The following is a 27,520-nucleotide window of genomic DNA, read 5'->3' as shown; positions in this document are numbered from 1 at the left end:
TCCTTGTGCTTCCCTGGTAGCCTGAGACAGACAGGGCTTCCACTTTCCTCCTGCTTGAAATGTGTAAGTGCTCTCCTGGGCGTTTGTGCTCAGTTGTGAGAGAATGAAAGGAACCACGTCACCCACTTTGGGGATGTTCTACCTAATCTGTAGGTGGCCCTGTTCCTAGGAAATATGGCATAAACCTCCAACATTGTAATATTCCTACGTGCTCACGTGTGTGAAAAAGCCAACGTAGTTGGTTCCAGTTGGTTTCTGCTTAGGGGATACAACCTGCTCTTGCTGTCATCCTCCACCTCTTTACTTCATCTGTTGTGTTACTTTGACTCAGACATTGGATTCACAGCATTACAACTTGCTCTCACTGGTAAAATGTGAGCTTCTACATTAATAAAAATATGTCCAACCAATCTATACTGTCATTTGTAATCTTGTATTGGGTTCGCCAAAAAGTTCGTTCGGGTTTTTCTGTAAGAGCGTATGGAAAAACCTGAACGAACTTTTTGGCCAACCCAACAGTTGTTTGTAGTCCTGAAATTCTCAATGACAGCTTGACTTTGAACTTGAAATTTTAAAAAACCCACATAATCAAAACAAATTATAAAAAGTCACCTAATTTCAGAGTCTAGCTTGGGGTTCTGAGGGAGAACCAATAATGAACTGTCTAAACAAACTCCCATGGAAAGATTTATCTGAGGATGGCTATTGCTTATCTATTTTAGTTTTACTAGTATAGCTTGATCTTCAGTGTCTCTTGCTAGAGGTGGCAGGTATCCTCATCTTTCTCAGTTGGTGTAGCCAAGGTGAGCATAGTCATGCATCTTAGCATTGCCTGAGTACCTTGTCTCACCTTGCTAACAGTATCTTTCAACAGACTCAAAACTTACATCCTTTGAAAAAACAGGAAAAGAACTGGAAGGGACTTTGAAGATAATCAAGTTCAAATCTTTCACTTTTCATTGAGAAAGGTCAACCCGGAGAGACTGAGTTACATTTGAGAGGGTAAAATGGACATTGCTTTGGAGGAAAATGTCTTAAGGGGAAGGAAGAAAACTCTAAAAGGAGGCATAGGAGGAGGAAGCTGGCTTTCCTGGATTTCCAAATGCCTTGATGGTCATTGTTATATCTTTATCCTCCTTTCTTTATATAACAATGGCCAAACATTTATATGCCAGGTCTTGTTCTGTTTCCCTTGGAATAGTTCATTTAATCCTCTTGACTACCCGTGAGGTAGGTGCTTGTATTATCCACAATTTACAGATGAGGAAACTGAGGCTTGGTAATTGAATGCACCTGAAGCCCTGCAGCTAATAAGGAGCCAGATTTTGGTCCTTGGCAACCTGACCCCAGGACTCATACTATTTACTTTTGTTATTGCTCTGTGCTGCCCCGTGCATATACATGGGAAATATATATACACACATATATATCTCCCTTCCCTTTTCTCAGGCCTTTAAAAGGTGGCTTTATTAAAAGCAATTTCAAAACTGAAGAGTAAGCAATTAGATCCCAAAAAGATAATTCCAATGAAAATTCTGTGCAGAATTTTATAGAGAGCTCATCTTCTAAATCATCATTTCCATACGTTCCTCCTGATGCCTATTAGGGACAAAGATCTACTTTTTTGCGACCTCAGAAATTGCAAGAGTTGTGTGAGCAGTCAGCGCATCTATCGTTTTGTTGTTGCTTTTGTTAAAAAAAGTACTGATACTCAAATATTAATATAAAATAAATTAGAATCATCAGGATGAAAATGGTCTGACTAGTTTCCTTTATCATCATGTCAGTAAAGCACCACCCCAAATCCTTCAGAAATGTCACCTAATTTTCTGAGACCTAGCCCAAAGATAGGAGAATTCAAAGATAATAGAACTTTCTAAATTTGTTGCAACATTCAAATCCCCTGGGGGGAACTGCTGATGTAAAGGTGATTATCGTTGTTGTCTACCTGTTGTTTTTTCCTACCTAGGACAATCTAATCCTTTACATCTGTTACTGAGACTATGTAGAGATTAGACCCTCTAATCACCATTAACACTGGGAGTGAGTGTTAATTTAATTTTTTATAGGTACTTTAAAGTCACCAATGCAATTTGCTGCTGGTATTTTAGAGAGAAGGATTTAATAAAAATATGATGTTCACATCAATAGTGTCCCTTTAAGTCTTCCTGCTTACTTTGCATCTCTCTTTGCACCTAATGGGTATTGCCCCACTGCCTTTATATAGCCCTTGAGGGAACACAAGATCATTACTTGGGGAGAGAACTAAAGACTGTTTGGAGGTTCTCACTTCATGGTGGAATAAAGTTAATTAATATTATCCCAATATGCCTCCTGTTACATCTGATGAATATGATCTTGAACTTAAAGTTTGAGCAGACTCATGTATTAGGAATTTTTCTGTGGGGGATTTTGTTCAGCCCTTGGAAGTGACGTTACTCGTGTTGTGTATTTTCTGAGTGAGGCATTTTTGATTCAGTGAGTAGAAGACTAGAGTAGAAAAGTTCTGGGTTCTGGACTCAATTCCTATGTGAGTTTGTTTCTGTGTATCTCTGCCATGGTTTCTCTATCCCTAGGATATGGATGTTCCTTACCCTATCATAATATATAACCAACATTACCTCACCATGTTTCTTAAAACAACCCCGTTAGGTTGAGTAGATGTTATTTATTTCCGTTTTGCTTATGAGGAAACTGAGGTCCGTTCAGGTTAAATGACTGGTCTGAGGTTCCAGGGTCAGTAGGTGTTATCTGGGTCTTCTAATACTCTTTCCTCAGGCTGTAGTGATGTCTCCACAGATCTCACTTTGAAGATTTCTTGAGTAAAATTAGTCAAGGGCTTTGAGGCCTTTCATTCAAGACCTGACTGGATTGAGAAGAGGCATCTGACGCTGTAAAACCAAACCAAACCAAAAAACCCCCAAGCTGTTATCATCTTAGAATCCTGTTGAGAGGTTAGGTCTAAGTCTTCATGAACTTTCCCAAAGAACTGAGGTTGAGCTTTCTAAATGGTCAATGTGCTGATGGTGACATCAGGGTGGGGGTGAGGGTGGGAGGGGTGAGGTGGCAGGGAGTGAACACTCCAGGCTGTGTTTTGTTCACATACCCAAGTACTTCTAACGCTGAAACATTGAATTATATGATACCGTTGCACTTAATAAAAGTGATTTCTGACCATTTACTCAAAATAACAGTTCAGGAAAAAACGTTCAGCTTGATTGATTTACAAAACACCTGAGAGTGATGGAAGATCCCTGTCAGAACTAAACTTTACCAACTTTTTATTGGCTAAAAAGCATTGGCAATTAGGTTTCCAGAGTATTTCAACACTGGTCCTTAACCAATGACTAAGACTTAAATTTTTTTTTAAGTTTTGAAATAAGTTCATACTTACAAAAAACTTGCACAAATAATACAAAGAATTCCCACATACTCTTTACCCAGAGTCTTCAAATAACCACAGTACAATGACCACAACCAAGAAATTCACGTTGAGGCAGTACTACAATCTACAGACTCTATTCAAGTTTTGCCAATTGTCTCACTCATGTCCTTTTTCTAGTTCAGGGTCCAATCCAGGATCACATGTTATGTTTAGTTGTCATGTTTTCTTAAAGTTCTTTAATCTGGGGTAGTTAGTTCCACAGTCTTTCTCTGACCTTCATAACCTTGACACCTTTGAAGAATACTGGCTATCATTTCATAGGAAGTCCTTCACTTTAGGATTGTGTGCTGTTTCCTAATGACTGAAAGCAGGTTATGCATTTTCGGTAAGAAGACCACAGAAATGAGGTTGTATCCTTCTTAGTGCATAGTATCAGGGGGTTCATGATTGATTTACTGCATTACGAGTGACTTAGAAATTTGGCCCTTAAGCTGAGGTTCAGGCTAGTATGTTTGTAGACCTTGGAGGAAAATATTTTCACTCATTTTGTGGCTAGGGACTGAGTAATAGCAGCTCAGCCCTGTGAAGGATAGGATGAAATTAAACATGGGGCCAGTGGATTTATTTGCAATCTAGTTGGGCAGACTAGATATTCATAAGTAGTTAAAAATGTGTAAGAGTGTCATGGGGTGGTATGTGATTATTTTTGCTGGGAATCACAGTAGTCAGGGAGATTTTCTTAGGGGAAGCCATCCAGATCAACAAAGAGCTCTAGCTTGACGACTTAATCTGTAGGCAAAAGTGTCTATTGTCAGAGAGAATGGAGATAGAGCTCAACAAAAAGCAAAGCTGGGAATCACAACCTGAAACATGTAAAATGGCAAAAATCACATTATTTTTTTTAAAGTGCTTAAGTATTGTTCTGTAGCATTTTGTTCATGTCACTGGGATTAGTGCTTATTACAACATACTAGGATCTTTTTGTAGTCTTTCTCATCAAACAGATATGTGTTCCTCGAGGGCAAAGATGATGTCATTCGTGTCCCTTGGACAGTACCCGACACCATTGTGCCATAATTATTTGTTGAAACAAACAGAACTGAGCAATGTTTCTGAGCTAATTAGTGGAAGGATTTAGTGTCTCATTCTATGCATAGTGGATGTTCAAGAAATTTTGTTGGCAGAAAGGTTGAAGTTGTAGCTGGACACAGCATCCATTGGTCAAGTGAGGAGGTAGATGAGAGCCAGGAGGCAGTGATGTGGGGTTGGGGGAAGTGAATGAGGACGTGAGGATGGGGTGAGGGGGAAGTTGAAGATGTGTGGAGGGATGGAAAGTAAGCCTCCTGAAGGGGACCGAGAGGAGGAGACCAAGACATAGCAGGACATTCCCAGTGGCCTGCAGTTGGCCCAGAAAGAGAAAGTGGATTTAGGAGCAGAAAGTTGGGAACCAACCAGCTGTTTTCGAGATGGCTTAAGTAGGGCAGAAGAAGACCCGTGTGTGTGTGTGTGTGTGTGTGTGTGTGTGTGTGTGTGTGTGTGTGTGTGTGTTGGGGGGGTCAAAGGTAGAAATTTGAGGAAATGGAAAGGGCATGGGGTATGGTTATGAAACAGACTCACCAAATGAGCGGCAGAGGGGCCAGGTGGTCTGGGGCATTGGAATAGGGACAGGAAGACTCCTCGCAGGGGGTGAAAGTCTGACTGAAAGCCCAACTTGGCAGGTGCTCTCTGGGAGGTCTGGAGAAAAGCCAGCTGTTCTGTCACTGGAGTGAAGGGGCTGGAGGAGGTGGAACAGTGAAGAGATGAGCATGAGGGAAGAGGAGGGGAACCTGGGAAGGGGCAGCAGAGAAGCATATCTGAGAGGGAGACAGAGGGATGGGATGGGATGGAGAGGAAAGAAACAGGAACAGGTGTGGAGGGAGGGCTCGGTGGTGGGTGGAAATGAGGCCTTTCTCAGCCTCCCTTTGAAAGCATAGGTGGATGGGTAGAGTCTTAGCTTTGGAAGTCCATCTAATCCAGTCCTATACACCTGACCAGTGAGTCATGCCTTGGGTACTAGGAGAGATAGGGGATGGGAAGGGGAGTTTCAACTTGGAAGAGGCTGATTGGCTCATTTGATTTTGAACTTTGTTCCCTGCTGGCTTGGCCGCTTTCCAGTTGGACCCCACCCCACCCCCAGCCCCCGCTTTCCTCCTTCCCTCGCCACTCAGAGTGAGCTGGACACTCTTGGGGGCACCCACCTCTGCCCTCAAGAACTGCTTCTGGGGTGAAATGTGATAGTACTTGGTTTTCTTGCTTACTCCTTTGTGCCGACTACTCCATTCCAAAGACCAAGATAACTTGGCAGATTTCGTTTCGGCTAGAAGCAAAATCCATGCCTGGTTGGTAACCATCCAGGCTAAAGGACCCACCGGGTTTGAACTGCCACCGCGTTCCAAGGCTGACACTTGGGATCACGGGGCTAGTTGAGGACTGGAACAGATATCTTGGCTTGATTCTCTGTCTGAGTAATTCTGACACCCTTGGAATCACTTGGGGCAGGATTAGGGGTGAGAGTGTATGCATCAAAGCAGTGTCCTTTTGGCCTTTAGACCAAATGGGGCGTCCGTTGGGGTTTTCTATGACTGCAACTGGTCCTGTACCATAGAAACTACTCATTTCCACTTAGGTGATAGGCGACAGATTATATCGTAATGGTCTTTCTGGAGTATTTTAACAGGGAGAAGATTGTTTGTTTCATTTCCAAGTAGAGGAGAAAAAAAAAGATTTTGCCAACACCCAGTTTTGCCTACTACGCCACCTAGGAATTGAAAAATCCAGCTGCATCCTGTTTCTTGTGTCATTCTGTTGCCCAGGAGCAATTGACCTGCCCCATTCCTGATTGATTTCGAGCTGCTGTTGTTAAAGGCACAAGAAACACTAGTCTGGTTCTTGTTGTACATAGCAGTGGCCTCATTCATGTGGCAATTAGTTAGTTGTTTCCGTTCTTTCTTTCTTTTTTTTTTTCAATTCATTTCATTTCCACCACTTCCTTAATTTAAATCTTTCTTTTTTAGGCAGTTGTCCTGTGCTGTTGTTTTTTGTTTTATCTTTCATTGCCTTTCCCTCTGCAGTCCACACTATGGCCCGGGGACTCTGGCGTCCTTCAAGCAAGCCATTTCCGAAGAAGGTGGAAAGAAGCCACGAGGATTTGCACCTCTTCCTCCTCCTCTTCCTCCTCCTTCTCTTCCTCTTCCCTTGCCTGGCCCCCTCCTGCGCATGTGTTTCCGCCAACACAGGAGCCTGGATTGTGGAAAAGCCTCCAGCACAACTCAGCTCAGCTCAGAGAAGTCTCTGGAATGGCCTCACTTTGTGCAATAAGAAGATTTTTTTTTTTTTTCTTTTTAAAATCCTCCATTACATTTTCTGTAAGTGTCTGTGAGAAAGTATCCAGGTCAGACTGGAATTGCTCTACAATAGAAATAACTGAACACAAACAGACTGACAAAAGAAAAAAGAGTTAACTATTTTATTTATTTCAATATTTAAAAGAAAAGGTGCTGTTGTTGCACAAGTATTTTTGTTTAAAGTACCTTCAACTTGAAAAGTTAAAAGCAATTTTGTGAAGACGTGAAAATCAAAAGAGGACTTAATGTAAAATAAAGACTGCATATTAACTCTAAGGAAAAGTAGCCCACGTTTTTAATAAGAGAATAAAGATCAACTCTGCTCTCTCAGGCTTTTAAAAAGCCATTCATGTATGTTCTTTAGGTATTTTTATTTCTGCAAGTTGGATGTGGTAAGTGAGGAGTGATCAGTTTTTTTTTTCCTTCTTCTTCAAAAGTCTATTGAAAAGTGTTTGATTATGTGTTAAGACTTGACTGAAATAAATTAGCCACAAGGGCTATCAGCAGTCTCTCTGCTCCTCCCAAAACAAACAAACAAACAAACTCTCCCCTCACCCAAGGCAAGCCCCATTTATCTGAGGTCAAGAAGCAGCCTGCCTCCTGGTTATCATGTCTGACAAGGCCTAGCTCTGAAAGGAATTCCATCTAGCGATTAAATGTATCTCTACGAGTTCAATAGATTTGAACAAAGACAGCTTTGTTTAAAATAGTACAGTGAAGGCAGAAAGAGAGAGGGGAAAAAGAACAAAAAATAAACATCAGCTGGGATGATATTAATTCTGTTCCCTAACAGCTCCTAGAGGAGACTTGCAAAGGGAGCCGGCTTTGGGGGCCTGAGATGCTGGGTGTCCCCAAGGCAAGGAAGGCCAGCCTGAAAGACGGAAGCCTCAAATTCAGTTGCTGGTGGGGGTAAAAAGGAGAAAGGCGAGTGGTCTGACCTGTCCTTCTGTGGCCATGTTGGTGGAAGTGAAGGTGGATTATGAAATGCATTCAGCATTGTGTCTGAGGCCTAGTGAAGGAGCTGGGGTGACCGGCCGGGCCACCGGATTCTACTCCCAGTCTTACACGTTCATGCTCTTGAGTTTCCCTCACTGGCGAGCAGAGTCATAATGATCAATGCAGTCTAACGCTGGATATTCCTCTCCGCAAAGGTCTTGAGCGGCAGTGTTAGTGAAGGGGTTCTGAGCCCGAGAGTCTCTCTTTCGCCTTTGCAAGGGCAGATTAGATGGGCACGGACTTCTTGCCAGCCCTTTCAAGGCCAGTCCCTGGCGGAGATCACCAGGAGGGTCTCTGTATCATTTTGTAGTCCTTCCTTTGACATTTTCTGAGAGAAAATGTCCTTTTTCAAGATGCTAATAATTATAATAATAATCCACTCTCCAACCAACTCCCACAAGTTATAACATGTGTAGAATCATGATAAAGCTTTGCATAATGTAGGGTTTGTATCAAGTTTGTGTACGTTTCTGTTAAATAAAAGTCTGTTTCCAATGCTCCTATAGCATCTCTGTAAATTTTGCTTTTCCAACCTCATCCTGCATGAGTTCTACTTTCATACCGTCCTGTAGAAGGGACTCCTGAAAGGATGCTGCCCATCTGCATGCCCGGGATTTGTTGAACCCTATTGTTTTATTTAGAAGCACAGTCTAGAACAGAGGTTGCCACTGGCTTAGCTGACAGGAGGTGGCTTGGAAAGTGAACAATGTCCAGGGTTGGTACCAGCGTCTGAGCTTTGAGTCCAGACTTGCTGTCACCTACCCACCATCACCACGGCCACTGTCAACCTCTCCATGGCCTAAATGGATTTATGGAGAGCCTAGTTATGGATACTGACTTAATATACCCGTCCAGTGTTGCCGTCGCACCTGTGCTAAGATAGTCTTGCGCGAGAATGCAAGATTTAGCATGTGCTTGGAAAAAGCTGAGAGGTTACTGTCTCCACTGCCTGAAAGGTAGTGACGTAGCCTCCCCAGCCGCCAGTTGGTGCAGCTGTAAACCTACCACCCCCCTGCCTGAGATAGGTTTCTCCCATCTTCTCTGTTGGGTCCTCCAGGTCAGAGAGAACAGGACCAGCCTCTCGGGCCAGGTCTTGCCCTCTGAGCATTGCCAGCTCACGCTGAGGCCAGGTGGAGAGGGAACATGACATCATGTTGCTCCTGCTAGCATGTTCTATCTTACTTTGAAATGAACGTCACCTTGTGACATTCATTATGGACTTTATACATTTCTCTAGCAGTAAAAAGGATTCTTTTCCCCCAATCTACCCTCCTTAGGCTTTTTTCTTTTTTTTTTACTGTGGCAAAATATACATGACATACAATTTAAAATTGTAACTGTTTTTAAGTGTATGGTCAGCGGCATTATTTACATTCACATTGTTGTGTAGCCATCACCACCATCCAACTCCAGAACTTTTTCATCTTCTTCAATTGAAACTCTGTACCCATTAAACACTAACTGTCCATTTCTCCCTCACCCCAGCCCCTGGCAATCACCATTCTACTTTCTGACTCTGTGAATTTGACTATTCTAGGTACATCATATAAGTAGAATCATGCAATATTTGTCCTTTTGTGACAGACTTGTTTCTCTTAGCATATTATCTTCAAGGTTCATTCATGTTGTAACATGTCAGGATTCCATTCCTTTTTAAGGTTGAATAATACTCCATTGCGTGTATATATCACCTTTTCTTTTCCCATTCATCTGCTTATAGATACTTGGTGTAGAAAGGAAGTTTTGCACATTCATTACACACCCACTTCCTACAGCGACTCATTTGAGACATTAGGTCCAATTCAGAGGTTACCTAGAGGATTCAGGATCTTCTGAGGAGGGAAGTGATAACACCTGAAATCTTCCTTCTACTTTATACCTTGGAAAAGGGTACTTTGATGGGCGAACACTTTCTACCCAAAGTGTGTTTTACCTCACGATTAAGTCTTTCTTTGTAGAGACTGTCTTTGGGCTGCTTGTAGGGACGAGATGTCTAGCATGGAGCTATAGTATCAGCGTAAATAAGGATAGAGGAGACCCAGGAGAATCTCATGTCTCTAATGGCAGGTCCTGAGGGCAGGGACTGCCTTTTCCAAATAACTGATGGTGAGTTGTTGGCAAAGCCTGTGTGTGCTTTCTGTCTGTAGGTGATCACTGACCAAGTGGGAGGGGGAAAGTATACATGTGAGCCAGAGAATGAGAAAGATGAAAAGAAGTCATTTTTCCTCATCCATTTGGAAATATATTAGTTTGTATAAAGGGTTAGCTCTGGGTTTGACATTCAGATGCCTACAGAGCAGGTATCTTTAGTGAGTAAAGCAGGCCAGGGATGAGAAAATGAACAGTGCCAGGGAGACAGGGAGTAGCCGTTATGCTGAGCTTCAGGGCACAGGGGAGCAACAGAGAGTGTTAGGGGGTGTGTAGAGCCAGAGAGCACCTGTGCTCTGAATGGGGCAGCTGCCACCAGCTCAAGGGATGCTGCCTGAAAGAACACGGGCCCAGGCTTCCCAGGTCTTCTGGGTTTTTAAGAGGGGCCAAAAATTCAAAAATTTTGGTGAGATCTCCCTATTTTAAAATGTTGGTTGTAAATTAAAAACACTGAAGATCAACTTTGTGTGGGTGAAACCAAAGGTGAGCATGTGGCAGACACCCTCTGAAGGCTGTGGGGCAGCTCCCCAAGGCTGCAAGTCTGGTTAAAGTTGAAGTCGAGGTTAGGATGCCTTGACCAAACTCTTTCATGACAGCAGAACCTTGACTTAACCTATGGATGTGTCTAGTGTATCCTGCCTTAGAACTGTTATGTGCTGGGAATGGGTCTCTGGGTTGCTCTCTGGATGGAGCTAGGTCATTATTCACCATGTGCTAGGGATTCAGGATGGGGTTCCAGTAAAAAAACATTCCCCCCATCCAGTCCTTTTCCCTCTGAAAGGGCTCCCCTTTAAAACTCTGGGCACAGCTGTATAGTTTAGAGATATGTTTTTTATTTCACTTTATTATTGATGATAAGTTATCTCTTATATCACATTTCTTTTACCCTTCTTTTCTAAGACCTTCAAATTATTCCATGGGACTAGAACGGAATTCAAGTTTTATTGTATCCCCAAACCAGCAAATTCACAACTGCTTTTGATTTAAAGAAAAACATATATGATATCTCACGAAGTGTCTTCTGAAATAAGATACATATAAGATGTAAAATGCTTATAAATTTAAATAAAAATTCTGGAGGGATATATATATATTTATATTATTTATAATATATATTTATATATACCATAATATATATAACATATGTTTATATATTATTATTATTACTCTAGAATTTTTATTTAGATTTGTCTTGTGATTTATATGCATCTTATTTCAGAGGACACTTTGTAAGAGAGCCAGGCCAGATTTTATGCAAAGTAGTATGCAAAAACTACTCACTTGGCTCAGGGGTTTTTTTTGTTTTGTTTTCTTTCGTCAGGGTGGAGAGAAGGTTATTCTGAATAAGCAATTTGTTTTCCTTGTGGTTTATAATGAGGGGTTTGCAAACTTTTCCTATAATGACCCAGATAATAAATATTTCAGGCTTTGCAGGCCAGAAGTCTGTTGCAACTACTCAGCTCTGGAGTTGTAGCATGAAAACAGCCCAAGACAGTATGTAAATGAATGGACATGGCTGTGTTCCTATAAAACTTTATTTACAAAAATAGGCAGCTGGCCAGATTAGCCCAGGGGCCACAGTTTGCTGATCCTTGATTTAGAAAGCAACTATTATACTGTTAAATTGGATGGTGATAATATTTAGGGCATTTTCTAGGTCTCAGGACTAAGGAAAGAGGATAGACCTTTCACCTCACATCATGAGGTGATGCTTTCACCTCACATCATGAGGTGAAAGGTTAGGGGTGCATTTCAGGGTCAGCAATGTCAACTGTATTGAGGCCTATTTGCAAAAATGTTTCAGAGCCAAAATATTCCATCAAAAGATTTTAGAAAGCTGTCTACTAGATTTTCCAGTTTGAGTGCCGAGTCCAAACTACAATAGTGCAATGCTTATCTAAAGAGTCTGTCAATAATCTAGCTAGTCTATGTGCTGGCCATACAGGATAGTGACTCTGAGGATGTGATGACTAATGTTTATCTCTGGCAACTTAAGTATGAAAAAAGGCCAACTTTAAAATGGACGGATTTGTGCAAATGCATGTCATCTTATGAGATAAATGATAATGGAAATATAGCGGAACCTGACACAGGAGGCATGGAATTGCTGTAGTTAGAGAAATGGTCTCTTTCTGGTGACTACCGATTCTTCAATGACTGTAGCTCTCTGAAATTGTTAATCACGGGGTGTTTAACAATTGCTGTGATGCCTTTGAGGATGTTGCTGTGATGCCTTTCTTTCTAAGAACTCAGATTCTGTGGTCATGTTCAGAATTAGGAGACTTCCCCCACCTCCTCAACCTCACATCCCCAAAGAACTGTTAAGAAATAATTTTCCTCCCTGGATGGTGGGGAAGATTCCTGATACCAGACATCCTATTGAATTAAAACCTTCTTACAGGGACTTCCCTGGTGGCGCAGTGGTTAAGAATCCGCCTGCCAATGCAGGGGACATGGGCTCAATCCCTGGTCCAGAAAGATCCCACATGCTGCGGAGCAGCTAAGCCTGTGTGCCACAACTACTGAGCCTGCACTCTAGAGCCCACAAGCCACAGCTACTGAGCCCGTGTGCCACAACTACTGAAGCCCATGCGCCTAGATCTTGTGCTCTGCAACAAGAGAAGCCACCGCAATGAGAAGCCCGCGCACCACAACGAAGAGTAGCCCCCACTCGCCACAACTAGAGAAAGTCTGCACGCAGCAACAAAGACCCAACACAGCCAAAAATAAATAAATAAATTTAAAAAAAAAACCTTCTTACAAATTGGATAGGAGGTGATCCTGAAGGGTGGCCTCTGAGCTAGTCATGCCAGGTGGTAGCAGCTATGCCAAATGTACCCAAGATCCCTCTTTAGCCCTTATTAGAGGATGCTCAGTTGTTTGGAAAGGATCTGTAACTTTTCAGATCTCAGGATACCTTTTAGTGGTGCTTATTGCTAGGTTCCCCTGGTTATTTCCAAGTTTCCTTAAAAGAGGCAGGGGTTGGGATGGGCATGTCATATGTCAGCTCCATTTGCTGCAAGCTCTACCCTGTGATCACATCTGAGGTCACCCAGATGTCAGCTTTTAGGCATAGACTAAAAAAAGGAGAAAGATTCTTCAGACCAAAAGTTAGAAACTCCTGTTATGTATTTTACATAAACATGGTATAAGCGGCACAATCCCTTGGTTACCTGATCTTTCCTTACACCAGAATAGGAAATACTTTGTTGAGAGGTGGTAACAGTGGCCATCAATGGTTTAGCACCAACCTGACTGATACAATTACATTGACTGTGCTGTTAGTGATCGCCCGGCAGGGCAAAATCATAGCTGAGATGGATCTGGAAGTCCTAGTGGAGCACTAGCTGAAGGAGTGTTGTGTTGTTTATTTTTAAGTGAGCATGTTACCAGGCCGTGTTATATTGGAATAACGTGCAAGGGTTGGTTGGAAAGTACTTCACCACCCTATTTAATATTTGACACCGCCATGTTCGAATTAGCTGAAAATAACTGGAAAAACCAAAAGGTACAAAAAAGATTAACAACATGTTTAAAGGGATGGACAGTAAGCCCCTTAACTTGGGGAAGAGAATTAGGGGTCACTTAGTAACCATCATTATTTGTATCATTGAGAAAAATAGACTGACCAGTTGCCTTTGGTCTCTAGAGAGGACAGGAGGAACACCTTGGGGCTTAGAACAAGTTGACAAACTTCTTTTGATATCAAAGATTTTTGACTATTGAGGTTCAAATGGAACTTGCTGATAGTCAAGGATTTCTCCTGCGTGGAGCTAGGGACGTGGGCTAGATGACCTTTTGGGGACCTTCAATGCTCTTCAATGCTTTGAATTGCAGCTGGGCAACCTGAAAGAGTGAGTGCCTGACTCACCACCAGGGTGTGGGAGGCATGGGGAAAATTAGTCTCATGAATGCTTATTACGATCATTAACTAAAATTACATTTCTAGGCTTGCTCCTATTCACCCTGGAGCAATGTCCCAAGCCCGTATGGGGACTCTTCTTGTTTTGATAGTGTGAGACACCAGCTGGAGAGTGAATGAGGTGGCAAGAGACATTTTCCTCCAGAGAAACACCAAACATGTGAAAAAGGAACAGTGAGAAGCAGCAGAAAAAACCACTAAGGCCAAGAGGCCACGAAGTGAAAATTGTTCTGTTGAAACTCCACCTGAATTCCCCTCCAGTTCTCAGGTCATCGGACCCCACCATGTTCAGTGTCATCCTTGGTGCATGGACCTCATGGTTGCTCATATGGCCTGGATATTATTCTCAGCTGGATTTTGGTTGAAGACCTCACTAATATACATGGTTGTCTACTCTCTTCTCCTCTACTTGGTGGGGGAAGAAAGGTCTTATTAGAAGACAAAGTTAATTTTATATTTGTGTATATTAGACAAAAATTCTGTTTGGGAAAGGCAGTGATCAGGATGCTTTCTAAATAACTTAGAAAAGAACTCCTATAGAATGGTTTTGCTTGGTATTTGATTTAAAGAAGTAGCAAGGATTGTGCTGTATTTGGGGTGTGAAGTCAACTTTCTGGGGGCCAGAAATATGTAAAAGAGGTTGGGAATGGAGGTAACTTGTGTAAGAGGGGGTGGAGGAGGGGCGTGATGAATTGTTAGCATGAACACTTACGCTGAAACTGCTACTTGGCTGAGTTATGGGTTCAGAGAGATTGGCAGTTGGTAATTTTGAAAACTTCTTTAGTTAAAATAGATTGTTTTCCCTCTGTAGACATCAACCTTTCGTCCACAACTGAAGAATAGATCAATACATTTTGACCATATACTGTTACCTTGCATAATGACCCTCTAGTTATTGGTTTGCTTTATGATACTGATCAATTAATCAAACATTTATTGAAGGCCTTCTATGTTGCAATACTGTGCTAGGTTTTGCAGGACATAACAGAGGAGCAAAGGAGAACCGAAACAAACTTTTGGGGGTACTTTCTATGTGCTAGTCACCGATAGGCTTCTTATAGGTGTTAGCTTGTGAAAGCCATATTTAGTCCTTTCAGGTTAAGATTATTATTCCTGTTTCACAGAAATGGAAATTGAAGCTCAGGGAGATGGAATTGACAAAGATAGTAGTCACCCCTGCTAAAGTCTGATATTTCTAATCAAGGGTTTTCTGGCCCTAAGACTCTCTCCACTGTATAAGACAGCTTTTCTGTTCATGAGGAGGAGAGACAGGCAATTAGTATATTATTTAAGACAAGACCATCTAATTAAGTGTCAAGTTGGTGCAAAATGGGCCCAGCAAAGGGAGCTCAGCAAAGTATCAGATGGGCTCAGCAAAGGGAGCTAGGATTAGGAGTGCAGGCTGAAGTACGTCTTCATGGAAAGATGAGTAGGGCTTCCCTGGTGGCGCAGTGGTTGACAGTCCGCCTGCCGAGGCAGGGGACACGGGTTCGTGTCCCGGTCCGGGAAGATCCCACGTGCCGCGGAGTGGCAGGGCCCGTGAGCCATGGCTGCTGAGCCTGCGTGTCCGGAGCCTGTGCTCCGCAACGGGAGAGGCCAGAACAGTGAGAGGCCCGCGTACCGCAAAAAAAAAAAAAGATGAGTAGAGCTGGGTGGGTAAAGAGAAGGCAGGCCACTGACAGCAGCAGTGGGGAATGTCTGAACAAAAGCTCAGAGGTGCGAGTAACACTGTAGGTTTGAAGCCATCACAGAGATGAGCCTGAAGGGAGTTGGGGGAGATCCTGGGCTGTAGTGAGGAGTCATAGGAATGTAAGTAGCATCCTCATTGTGGTGGGGCCTGATCCATAGCAAAGGAAACAGGAATGGTAGGAAGTCAGGGGCGTCATGAGTTCTCGAGCAGGAGAATGTGATGTTTAGGATGGTTACGCGAGGACAGCCCAACACACATGTCAAGAAGTTTGGGTTTCGTACATGCTTCCCACCAGGCTGCCTCTGACCCTGTTGTGGTTATAGGATCCTAGCCCTTGTGGGGAAAAGAAGTGATCAGAATTCCTTCTAAATGCCTTTTAACAGAACCCCACTGTATCCTGTCTTCTCTGTGACACTTGTCCAGTTGATGAAAGGTTCATCTTTCTCGGTATCAAACGATTCTGTGGGCATCGTCCGTGAAGTATACTCTGAAACCAGAGAATCTTCTATTATACTACCGATTGGTTTGCAGTGCATTTGGGGAGGAGTATGGGATATCCCAAGAGGCTGGTTGGCCCCAGAGAGCTTTATATCTGACAGACCAGTTGAAATTTGGGGTCAAAATCTATGATTGTCCTTCTAGTCAAGTTGGAGAAAGGGTTGATTTGGAAAAGCACCCTTTAGACTGAAAGGTCAGTGAATGTCACTGAGGAAAATCAAGGCAACCAGGCTTAGATTCTGGCCATGGCCTTTGTTTGGGTGTAGAAGCTCCTTTTGGTACCACTGTCTGGACATCCGTAGCTGATTTACATGTTGGAGGATGAAGAAGCTGTGAGATTGCAATCCCCTGTCCTCATTTCCATTTCTATCTCATACTCCCCACTTCATCTTGTTGATGGATTCCTCACTGGCCCCTGAGGCTGGAAGAGGTGTAGCCGTGTGTGCAAACTATGGACAGTGAGTCCAAAGTTCATGGGCCATCTTCTCCATGGTAGCCAAGTATGGTTGGCTCTTCCTGACGTGCTAAATCATAGCCACCACACTCTCCATGGAATCTTCCTGGCAGCCTTGACAGGGGTTACTGTCCCACTTAGCAGATGAGAGACCAAAACTCAGAAGGGTTAAGTGACTTGGCCAAAGATACACAGAAGTGGTAGGGCCCAGACTAGACTCCAGATCTTCTTTCTGATATTAACACGAGTGCATTTGCATTGCTTGTTACTCGCCTGTAATGTTCAGTGACAATTGCCTTGGCTTAGGCCTGGCTAAAAGTGGCAGAGCCCTGGATGGAAAAGGTCATCTGACAGCACAGAATTGAAACCCTGTGAATTGAAACAGTAGAATAATAACCACCTTCCCTGGAAAAATGATTGGATCCACCCCTTCCCCTTCCACCCACCCGCCCAACATTTATGCAGCACCTGGGCCCCGTACAGCACTATCTCACCAAACTCTCTCAAAATCGCTCTCTCCTTCATCTGCCTTTAGACTGTAACATTGCCATAGATCTGGAACAGCCAACGTTCCGAGGCTGAGTTTTAACTGCCTCTAGCGCAGTGTTCTGTGTGTTTCATGCATCTACATACTGGCTTGAAATTTCCCTGCGTGTCCCATAGAGAACACCTCAGGCCTGCCTCAAATGGTGCATGAAGTCTATCATAGGCAACCCTCAGAGTGGGTTTTGCCCTGCTGAGGCTGAGAAAGTTGGCTTTAAACGAAGTCTCTGCCTGGTGATTGGCGCAGGGAGACAGAGCTTCAGAGACAGCAGCTTGCCCTCCCTGCTCCCTCTCCATTAATTCCAGGAAACTCTGCAGCTGCTGTCCCTGCTCTCCTGTCCTCCTGGTCTCTCCCCTGCGCTAATCACAGCTCATTTCTGCTGCATGCCTCATTTGGGAGAAGAGCGCTCCAGGGCTCCCAAAATGTGAAGAGGGAAATTAAGGATGGTTGGCCAAATGGGTCAGTCCATCGTCACTGGGACCGCCATCCTCCTCCCTGGAAGGCCCCTGTGCTTTGTCCGGGGCTCACTGGGTGAGAGTTTCCCCGTGGGTTTTTCCCAGGACCAGGTGGGGCTGGCTTTGGATGCTAAGGAGAGAAGGGGGACCAGGCTCTCTGAGCGCCAACTACACGTCATCATAGGTTCTCTAATCTCCTCACCTCCTTTAACGACCTGTGATGTTGGGCCTATATTACAGCTGAGGGAACTGAGGTGGAGAAAGGTTAAATAGTAAGTTGCCCGAAACCTGGTAAATGCATATGTCTATTTGACTTCAAAGGCTGGGTTCTTTCTTTCCTTTTCTTTTTTCTTTCTCTTCCTTTTAACCATTGCCCAAGGAGGTGGACCCTCCCGCATCCTCCCCCTCCTTCCTTAAACCATGGGCTCTGGGCTTCTGTTCATTCTTGTTTCCTCTCCTCCAGCCTCCTCTGGGAACCTGGCTTTTTCCTATAGTAACAAGAATCCCACTGGCTACTGGGCAAATCCATCTTCGCTGGGAGTCCTGTTACCCATTGGCTGGCCAGCATTGTGGGTTTAGCCATATGCTAATGAATCCAGGTTTCCCAGCAAAGGACAGACTGGGCAGTTGCAAAGAGCCAGCTGCCCTGGCCAGGCCTGTCTGTGCCGGGCAGCTCCGTAGGACCATTTTAGGTAGCTGCGCGCCTGTCAGGTGGGGAGCAAAGGGCTCTCTCTGACTCCCAGGTAGGGCACTTTCCCTTTCCTGGGACTTCTTTCCCTTTCAGTACTTCTTTTTAAGTCCCCTGGGCATCATTTGGTTGACCTGCTTCAAAAGAAACTCAGTCTCCATCTTTGTAACTAAGGAGTCCAACCTGGTATTGGTCAGACGCTCTTGAAAGTTCCAGGGCGCCACTTTAGCGAGAATGTGACGTTATAAAAAATTAACCTTTTTCTTCCATCCCCCCATCTTCCTGCCTTACCCCCATTGTCCAAGCGAAGGAATGTTTCTAAGGAGAGTCCCGCTTCTGTGAAAGCCTTTAGATCTATCCCTTCTGGAAATTTCTCCCTCCCAGTAGGCTGTGGAAAAGGGAGCTGGACGCCAAGCGGACGGTACCCAGGAATACTTTAGCCTCAGGGTTTGATGTGCATTCACCCTTCTGGAAGGCAGGGTCAGGAGGGGTCAGCTGGCAAGGCCCCAGGGGCTCGTTTGCTGTCGTGGCTGAACAGGAGCAGAGGCAGCCCTGGGAGCAGGACGCTCCCAGGGGACAGTCCGCGCTGTGGAAAGATTTAGGAGGCCTGGGTGAGAGTCCCAGCCCTGCTGCCACCGTGCCCTGTGACCCTGGGCATGTCGCTTTACCATTTGCGGGCTCTGTTTCCTTGGTTTTTTTTTTTTGTTTTTTTTTGCGGTACGCGGGCCTCTCACTGTTGTGACCTCTCCCGTTGCGGAGCACAGGCTCCGGATGCGCAGGCTCAGCGTCCATGGCTCACGGGCCCAGCCGCTCCGCGGCATGTGGGATCTTCCCGGACCGGGGCACGAACCTGTGTCCCCTGCATCGGCAGGTAGACTCTCAACCACTGCGCCACCAGGGAAGCCCCTCCTTGTATTTTTTAAAGAAGGGTTTGGACCAGGTTGTCCAAGGTTCACCCTGGTGCTGACAGTCAGAGGCTCGGGTGGATCACATCAGGAATGTGACACTGCGCTGTCCTGTCAGAGAAGCTGGTTTGCATTTTTCAAGCCCCTGGGGTCGCTCTGGTGGTGGAAGGTTTAGGCACTGTTGCGGGGGTCGTGGAGGGGAGATGGTGGTTTATATGTTTATATTCTCCCTGCAACCCCCTGCAGCATGACCACTGATCATGTCTGGGAGGTAGCTGCCCCCTCTGCCTGCTCTCTCTGTCCACCCACACGTGTGACCCCCCTGGCCCCCCCAGCTCCATCCACTTCTTCTCCTGATTGAAGAGGCAGATGGAGACCCGGCTGGGTTAGGGTTGGACAGGGCATCTTCCCTGTGGGTCCGGGGTGCCTGCGGAGGGCACACCTGCCGAGAATCACTGCTGTCTCCCGACTCTGACTTCCAGAGTCAGGCCCCACTGTCCCGCCCGCTGGGCCCGTTTCAGACGAGGCTGCGTTGGCCCCATATGCTGTCCTGTCCTAGGCTGTCGGGTGCAGAGAAGGGCCCTCAGACCTGGTCCGATAGAGGAGGAGACAGAGACACAGGAGAGTCATGGCCCAGACCTCAGAGCTCCCTGGAGGCCCTGAGGGTGTGAGGCTTTGGACTCCCAGCTGAGCGCTCTCTCCCTCGCCTCCAGCTACCCCTTTATCCAGGCTCTGTTCCTCCCCTTTTGGTTTCAGGGAGCTAATTAACTTCTTTGCCTTTTAAGCCCGTCCAGTTCCTCACCTTTAACTGTGAGGGCTGGGTTTGGAGGTGAGCTTGACCTGGTTTTGCCCTAGGATAATTTGGGAGTGCTTTTCATCCCGCATCCTAGATTAGCCGCCAGGGCTGGGACAAGCAGTTCGCCCAAATCCTCACGCCACCCTGCCGAGTCCTCAGGTTCCCCTCCAGGCAGTGGGCAGTGTGGACAGGGGACAGCGGGTTGTGGAGAGGAAAGCAGCACCTCGGCGCAGGTGGGCAGCCCTCTGACTTGGGAAGCTGCCGGGTGGTCAGTGCTCTCCGCAGGGCTGCTCATTCACACCCCGTCCCCCCGCCTCAGCCTCCGTGTGTCAGGAGAAGGTCTCTCTCCACTGCCTGTTTCCTGTGGCCCAGGGGTGTGGTGGTTACCTGTGGGGAGGTTGGGATAAGATGTAGGTTTGCATCTTGCCTCTGCCACCCCCTTACTAGGTGGCCTTGAGTAAATTACTTCACTGCTCTGAGTTTTAGCTTCCATCAGATGGGGACAGTGACACCCGAGTCACAGGCTGTTTTAAGAATTAAATGAGGAAGTGTGTTCAAAGTGCCTAGCACCTAGGAAACACATTGACAAATGGTAGCCATTAATAGTAATAATACTACTACCCCTCTGGGGAAGACTCAGAGAATTGAATTTCTGCCTCTTGTTGAGAATTCAGCCAGTATCCTGGTTGTATCTCCTGAGTAAGCAAGGACCAAAATCTCTTTTCTGGGTTCTTATTTTCATTCTCTTACCCATTCCTTCTCGCTTCCTTCTTCTTTGTCTCCCACCTTTTTCTTTGCCTCCTTTCTTCCTTCAGCAGTCCTTCCCCCAAGATTTACTAATTCTTCCGCTTCTCACTTTCTCTCTCCTCTCTGTTCTCATGATTCTGGAACCGTGATGACCTCTTTTCTTTACTTATTCATGGTCCAAAATGCATCCTGGCCGTTCCAAAAGCTGGTGCCATCAGCTTTTCTGCTCACTGTGAGTTCCACCTCCCAACCCCAGGAAGATCCTGCAGTCCCCCCCGACTGCAGCCTCCCTTCCTGGCTGCAGGGTCAGCACCACCTCTTGAGATGGGAATTTTCCCACAAGGATCCTTTGCCATCTTGGATCTTTCTTACTTTCTATTCTTCGTGTTCCCAACCACCGTGGCAGTGAATATATGAGTCTGAAACTCAGCAGAGAGGTCTGTGCTTTGGGAGTGACAAGTGTGTAGGTGATATTTAGGGGAAGTGAGTCTAACTAGATAAAATTAAGAGACTGGAGTAAGGAAGAGTATCCAGTAAAGGAGGCTGAAAAAAGGCAGCGTGGAGGTGGGAGGATGGCAGGTGAGTATGCTGCGGAGAGAGTGTGCAGAAAGGGGGATGGAGAGTACTGGCCCTTTCAAGGAGCTGTGCTAAAAAGAGGAGCAGGAATGTGTCTCTCGATGGAGGGGGGTTGCTCGGTCAGGGTCTCCTTGAGAGATGGGTGCTCTTCTGTCAAGGGCGTATTTGTACGCTGGTCGACTAGAGAGAGAAACTGATGATGCAAGAGGGAATCATAGCAGGAACAAAGTTCTCAGGGAGGTGTGAGAGGTCGGGATCCAGGCACAAGCAGCAGCTGGAAGAGTCGTTCCTGGTAACAGGAGGGAGACAGGCGTAGGGGCACAGGTGCGGGGAGATGGGTGGAAGCCCGTGGAGAAGATGAGAACGTTTTATGCTTATTGCTTATGTATTTTTTCAGCTGAATGAGAAGAGTGCGAGAAAGGCATACGAGGTATGGGAGATTTGAGAAGATGGAGAGATGAGGGAGAATGGTTTGCCAAGATTTGTGGTCACCATTCAGTGGAGACTGGTTAGCACAGGGGTGCGATTTGCTCTGCTTGGGTTCAGCATGGAACAGGTGGAGGGCTGGGCTTAAGTGGAGTTGAGGTGAGTAGGAAAGAGGGATGAGTAGATAGAGGCAAGGGTGTGATTTTAGGGGTGGATAAGGAGGCTATGGCTATGGGCGTATGAGAGGTGATGACTGAGGGGGTGGTAAGTGGTAAGAAGCGGTGAGCTCGGTGTGTTGGAGCCCCTGACCCCACGGATTGATGGCATCGTCAGTAAGTTAGGACCATGCTGGCGGTTACTAGCTGTGCTCTTTTGATTTTGGCTCAGGTATGTCCTTCTTAAAATAGTTGAATAGACGCTAAAATAGAAAATGGTTAGAAGCAATGCTTGTTCTGGGGCAGTTGAATTCACTCATCATTCAGTGAGTGCAGTTTAATTAGGTTGCAAAGATTTTCAATGGTTCATGACGACACAATGGAAATGATATCTTACATCTCTCCTACCCCTGTCAGATCAGTCCCACAAACACTGGGGTGGGCTCCTGTGTTTGTTCTCAGTAGCACAAAGGAAATATTCTAAGTGCTTTGTTGTCTGAAAGGCCTTATCTTGGGGAGAGAGTGTGTGTTGCCGGTCTCAAGCTGCTGAGAGGAAGCTAAGGCCCCCTGCTTATGCACAAGACCCCCCAGGTCTCTGGCAAACAGAACTGCTATCGGGAAGATAGCTTATGTGTGTCTGGACACTGGCCAGTATGAATTGATGTCCTTTGCATCCAACAATCACAGGACTGTCTGAAACACTTAAGAGTATGTTGACAGTGGGCTCTGAGGTTGAGAGAAATACAGAATTTCTGGGAATGGGAATAGAGGGTTACTTGTTAGTGCCAAAACCAAGCAGAAGAGCGGTAAAACCTTGCCTTCAAAAAGAACATTTTCCATTTTAACAAAGCCATAGCACATACCCTATTGCTGTGATCCTCACAATAAAAGGATGAGGTGGGCAGGAGAGATTTTGGAGCCCTCTTTTGACCAAGGTGGACTCAAGGTAGCTGGTGGACTTGCCCGTGGTCCTACACACCTGCATCATGGCACAGTTTGTCGATATGCAGGAGCCTCGAGGAGAGTCTAGGAAGCAGAGTGTCACCAAGCACAGCCCAAGGACCCTGCATCAGGACCTGCATGTTTAAAAGCTCTCCCCTGTACCCTAAAGCTGGAAAGCCACTGGGTCACCAGAATGGCGTTGCTGTGGGCTGGGGAAGTGGAAAGACCAGCCACTGATATTTCCTCCCTGAGGTCTTTGTTCTCCAAAGAAAAAGGAAAAATTCCCCCTTGAGGCCAGGAGAGTGAAAGAGGTGCGTTCTTTGGATGTGTGTTGAAGGAAGAGAGCATACAACAGTCTTCAAGGGGATTGAGGGACTGGGTAGAGGGCACCCCAGTGGTTAAGATCCTGAACAAGGAAACCTGGTTTTGATCAGCCCACACGGGGGCCTCGTCCACAAAGCAACTTGTGACTTGCCATACCCGTTTCAGCCACGGAGTTTTGCCCTTGACAGCGACCACGAGGGGCTTCTGGGGAGGTCAAGGGAATCCTTCCTGATGTCATTCTTAAAGGTGGCACACCGTGGGTGCACTGGGTGTGCTCGGGCAGTTTGTCCAGCCTCTCAGCACTTTGGTTTCCTTGTCTGCATTGGAGAGCAGAAATGTCTTCACAGAAGTGGGCTATTTGGACTGGACTTGAAGGCTGAATAGAAGTTCTTAGGGTGGGCACAAGTGGAAGTGATATTTCATGGATCCTTTTATTCATATATGAATTGACGGATTCACTCACTCAATGAGAGTCTTTTTGGTGGAGAGGTGGGGAAGGAAGTCAGATTAGAGAGAAGGAAGACTGGGTGGGGTTTCCCAGAAAGAGAGGGAGCGAATTTAGGGCAGTGCATCTTGCTAAAATGCAGATTTAGGTTCATAGGTCTGGTGTGGGTGTTCCTAACAAGCCCCTAGGTTACACTCATGCCACTGGTTCATGGACCACACTTCATGTAACCAGAGCGTAGACTATCTTTTTGACAAGTTTGGCTGTGAATGGGAGTTGAGAGACGGCTCAGAGAGACCTTTGTGTGCAGAAGTGTGAAGTGCACAAAGAACAGGAGGTTTTTGGGGGGGGGGGTGGGGAGAGGGAGGATATCACGGCAAGTACTTTTCCTTGAGGCTGTTGCGTAGGGTGTAGAAGTGGCTGGGTCAGTGGTCAGAAAGAAGATGAATCTAAGACAGGCAGCTGTGGCCAGGCAGCAAAGAGGCTTGCAACACGGAGGAGCTTACTTCCCACCGTGGGCAGTGAGAGACGTAGGAATCACTTAAGGAGGGGTGGGTTAGTACCTCATAACTAATGAAGTAGAAAAAAACACTAACCACTATTAATTTTTTTTCTTTTTAGAAAGGGTCTTTCAGATGATTTTCTGTGTACACAGAAGTACGTGACTGCAGGAATACTGTCTGTTAGTCCAGCCACAAAACAAGGTCACCATCTGGTTTGTGGTCCTAGTTGTTTCGATAGGGTCTCTGACTCACAGAAAGGCAAACAGGAGTTAAATGTCTGTTTGATGACCTCCTTAAGGTTCGAATCCTTAGTGCTCACATGAGACTTTTAACCTATTAAGCTTAACAGTTTCCAGCTCAGAGGTAGCAACTAGGTTTCTTCTTGTATGCAAACTCACAGAATGGTCATGGTGGATTGGAGTGCTGTGTGGACAAGGATCCAAGGTCTCAGCATGAGGAGCGAAGAGAACGTTGAATTGATTAATGATGTCTGCCGTGAGTATGGGATGGAACAGTGGCACATATGCCACGTATTTAGCTCTCTCTGAAGGGAGGTCAGATTTCTGGTGATGAATATCCTCTCATACCTATTCCTCAGGTGAACCAGAGCCATTTCAGAGACACTCAGTGCCTTAACTTTCCTGGCTATGGAACGGTGTTGATGACCACCTATCAGAAGGGCTTTGTGAATCTTCATACAGTTGTGAGACTCTTGTCTACAGTTACAAAGTACCAGGAAAGGCTTTCCTTTTGCATTACTCTAATATCGATGGGTATTTTCGTACTGAATAAACTATGTGTCTTAGGGCATCATTTCTATTAAATCTGAAGACAATGCTGGTAACTGGAAATAGCCATTGATTTGCTTTCTCTTGTTCTATCTCAACTCCCTAATTTATCCAGAGGAAAAAAATAAAGCCCATGTAAAATCAACTCCTCCAGCTTTCTAAATAAACAGCGAGATCAATTCTCATTCATGAATTTGTTGGATAAATATTTGATGGTAAGGAAAAGTCAGATTAATCTTAGATTAGAATTTGACTGCTGGAAAATGATCTATGAGTTGGACTGAGTGCCCGAAGATGCAGGATGAGTGCAAAGCTGGTGCTGCCTTCATGTTGGGGGTTGGAAGTAAATTCTGAGTTAATACAAGGCCAGACAGATGGTGCTGGGTTTGGAGCCCAAGGATGTTTCTCCTTTAAGTAGGGTTGGTTCAGCTTGATTCTAGTGTCCTTCTCGTGGAGGGTGTTGAAGGATATCAAGGACCTCAGGCGCTCAAGGAGCCTGGGAGAGAGGCTTCAGGGGAAGCTGGTTGTCATCACCGTCATCCTCATTTTCCATTCTCCTGCCATCACAACTTGGAAAGTGGATTAGTGATGTGGGGGAATTGGGGGGTGAAGAGGGAAAGGATTAAAAGGAGTTGGTGAACCATTTTTGGGGCTTCAGGGTGGGTGGTAGGGTTGTAGGTGTCTTGATTGTGGTGCAATCTGGTAAATGCAAAAAGGGGGCCCCTGTCTGCTCTTTTCTTCTTCCTCTAAATAACGTAAGAAACATTCCTATCCTTTCTTAACTGACAGTGTACCCGAGGTGTCTGGGGCTGATGCGAACTTGGCTTTGGTTGCTAGATGTCTTTGTGTGCTCCTCTCAGAGGCTCTACTGGGGGAGCTGGTGATGGGACGTCCATCCTGGTAGCTCCATGTGGGATAACTGGCCCAGCAAATCTGCATGGGATAGTGAGGTAGGGAGAGGGGAAGGACACCTCCCCACCCCAGCCTCTGGCAGAGAAGCTGTGGCCAGTGGGGTCAGGGGACCTCTGTTGAGATTCTCAGGAGCTGAAGCCCAATAATGTCACCACAGGCCGCTACCCTACTTCCTGCAGCCTCCAGGGCCCCTTTGCGTGGGCTGGACTGTCTCACTGCGGGGTGAGTCTTCCCCAGGGTTTTCCAGGACTAGCCACTGCCAGATGGTGAGGGCTTGATGTCCTGCCTCGTGTGAGCAAGCCCGGCTTCCTGAAGGATTTCGCTAGAGGCATGGAACACTGAGGCCCAAAAAGGCCTTAGGGGACAACTAGTCACCTGTGTGTGGTACAAACTGAGGAAACTGAGGCACAGAGGAACTCAGTGACCTACATTACTGTGCCTTAGCGAACTTCTTGTGAATAAAAGGGGAAAATGCTATTACATTTAACAGCTTCAAGTAAGGAGTTGAACGCAAGCTGGGCCGCCACGTTTGGGTTGGCCACCTTGGGTCATGATGTAGTGAGAGACCCTGATGCAGAAAGGGTCCAAAGGATGAGGGTGTGAAGACATGGCTTCTGGCCCTGGTTCCACAACTTGCTGTCCACCTGAGCCATTCTGAGCCTCAGTTTCCTCACCTGTAAATCAGGAATACTTATATCTGTCCTGCCTACCTCACAGGATTTTTGTGGGGAATCAAAGGGAAGCAGGGAATAGACAGGTGTTTACTTAAAAATGTTATGAGAATTATCATTAAGATGGCCAAGCATTGCTTTCTTTAGCTAACATACTGGCTGTAGGTTGCTGCTCTGCTCATATCAGTCTGTGGAACTTCCAGGAAGTCCCTGACTTTCTAATATGGGGGGGCTTGTTCCAGAAAACCTACATAGAAAGCTTGCTGGAGGTGAGAGAGGGGCTCAGGAAGGTGGAAGGAGGGTGGAGCAGGGTGAGGGTGAGATGGGAATAGAGGTCAAGACCAGAGGCCAAAGATGGCATCTTCTATGGTGAAGAGGTCCCCTCTGGCCCACACCGTGCAGACAGGTTGGGACCAGGAAGCCACAGACGTGCTGTTGTTGCACGGTGAGGTTTCACACCTATTCACTTCTTTTATTAGTCATCCCCATATTGTTGCATAAATTGTCTTAGTACCCACTATTTGTTTTTTTTTTTTTGCGGTACGTGGGCCTCTCACTGCTGTGGCCTCTCCCATTGCGGACCACAGGCTCCGGACACGCAGGCTCAGCGGCCATGGCTCACGGGCCCAGCCGCTCCGCGGCATGTGGGATCTTCCCGGACCGGGGCACGAACCAGTGTCCCCTGCATCGGCAGGCGGACTCTCAACCGCTGCGCAACCAGGGAAGCCCTCCACTATTTGTTCTTTTAAAAAATTAACAGCCCTGCGTGGAGCAGAGGAAATGAGATAAAATCCCAAACCCCACTTCTGCCCTTCATTGTTCAGCCCAGTGTTGGTCCTTCTGTGTCTGGGACTCGCCTAAGCAGGAGTCCTGTCAAGTGCCTGGTTTTTCTAGAGCCTTCACACCAGACCCCTTACTTTTTCTCCTTTGCTACTGTTTCAGTTATCTGTGGCTACGTAATAAATTACCCCAGATGCAGCAAACATTTATTATGTCATAGTTTCTGAGGACCAGGAATCTGGGAATGGCTCAGCTGGGTGGTTTTGGTGTGTGTTCTCTCAGGAGGTGGTAGTCAAGATGTTGGATGGGGCTGCGGTCATCTCCAGGCTTGACTGGGGTTGAAGGAGTCACTTCCAAGCTTGCTCATGTGGTGTTGGTAGGGCTGAG

The 27,520-nt window shown here is 45.9% G+C and overlaps 1 protein-coding gene across 3 annotated transcripts in view; it reads left to right on the top strand.

Annotated features, from left to right (window-relative positions):
• Window positions 1–27,520, top strand: part of DPF3 (double PHD fingers 3) — a 244,290-nt gene that overhangs the window by 204,876 nt on the left and 11,894 nt on the right. For 2 of the 3 annotated variants that reach the window (XM_029237679.1, XM_029237681.1), the window contains exon 10: window positions 6,496–7,483. The exons of the other annotated variant lie outside the window; for it this stretch is intronic. The gene's annotated coding sequence lies outside the window, so the exon portion shown is untranslated. Of the gene's footprint in view, window positions 1–6,495; window positions 7,484–27,520 lie in introns of those variants that run through there. 3 annotated transcript variants of the gene reach the window in all.

The sequence above is a fragment of the Monodon monoceros genome, unplaced genomic scaffold, assembly GCF_005190385.1.
Source record: "Monodon monoceros isolate NGI ecotype Baffin Bay Population unplaced genomic scaffold, NGI_Narwhal_1 Super_Scaffold_21, whole genome shotgun sequence".
In the NCBI taxonomy this organism is placed as follows: domain Eukaryota; kingdom Metazoa; phylum Chordata; class Mammalia; order Artiodactyla; family Monodontidae; genus Monodon; species Monodon monoceros.
The sequence above is the reverse complement of the archived record's forward strand: the minus strand, read 5'-3'. Positions and strand labels throughout refer to the sequence as shown.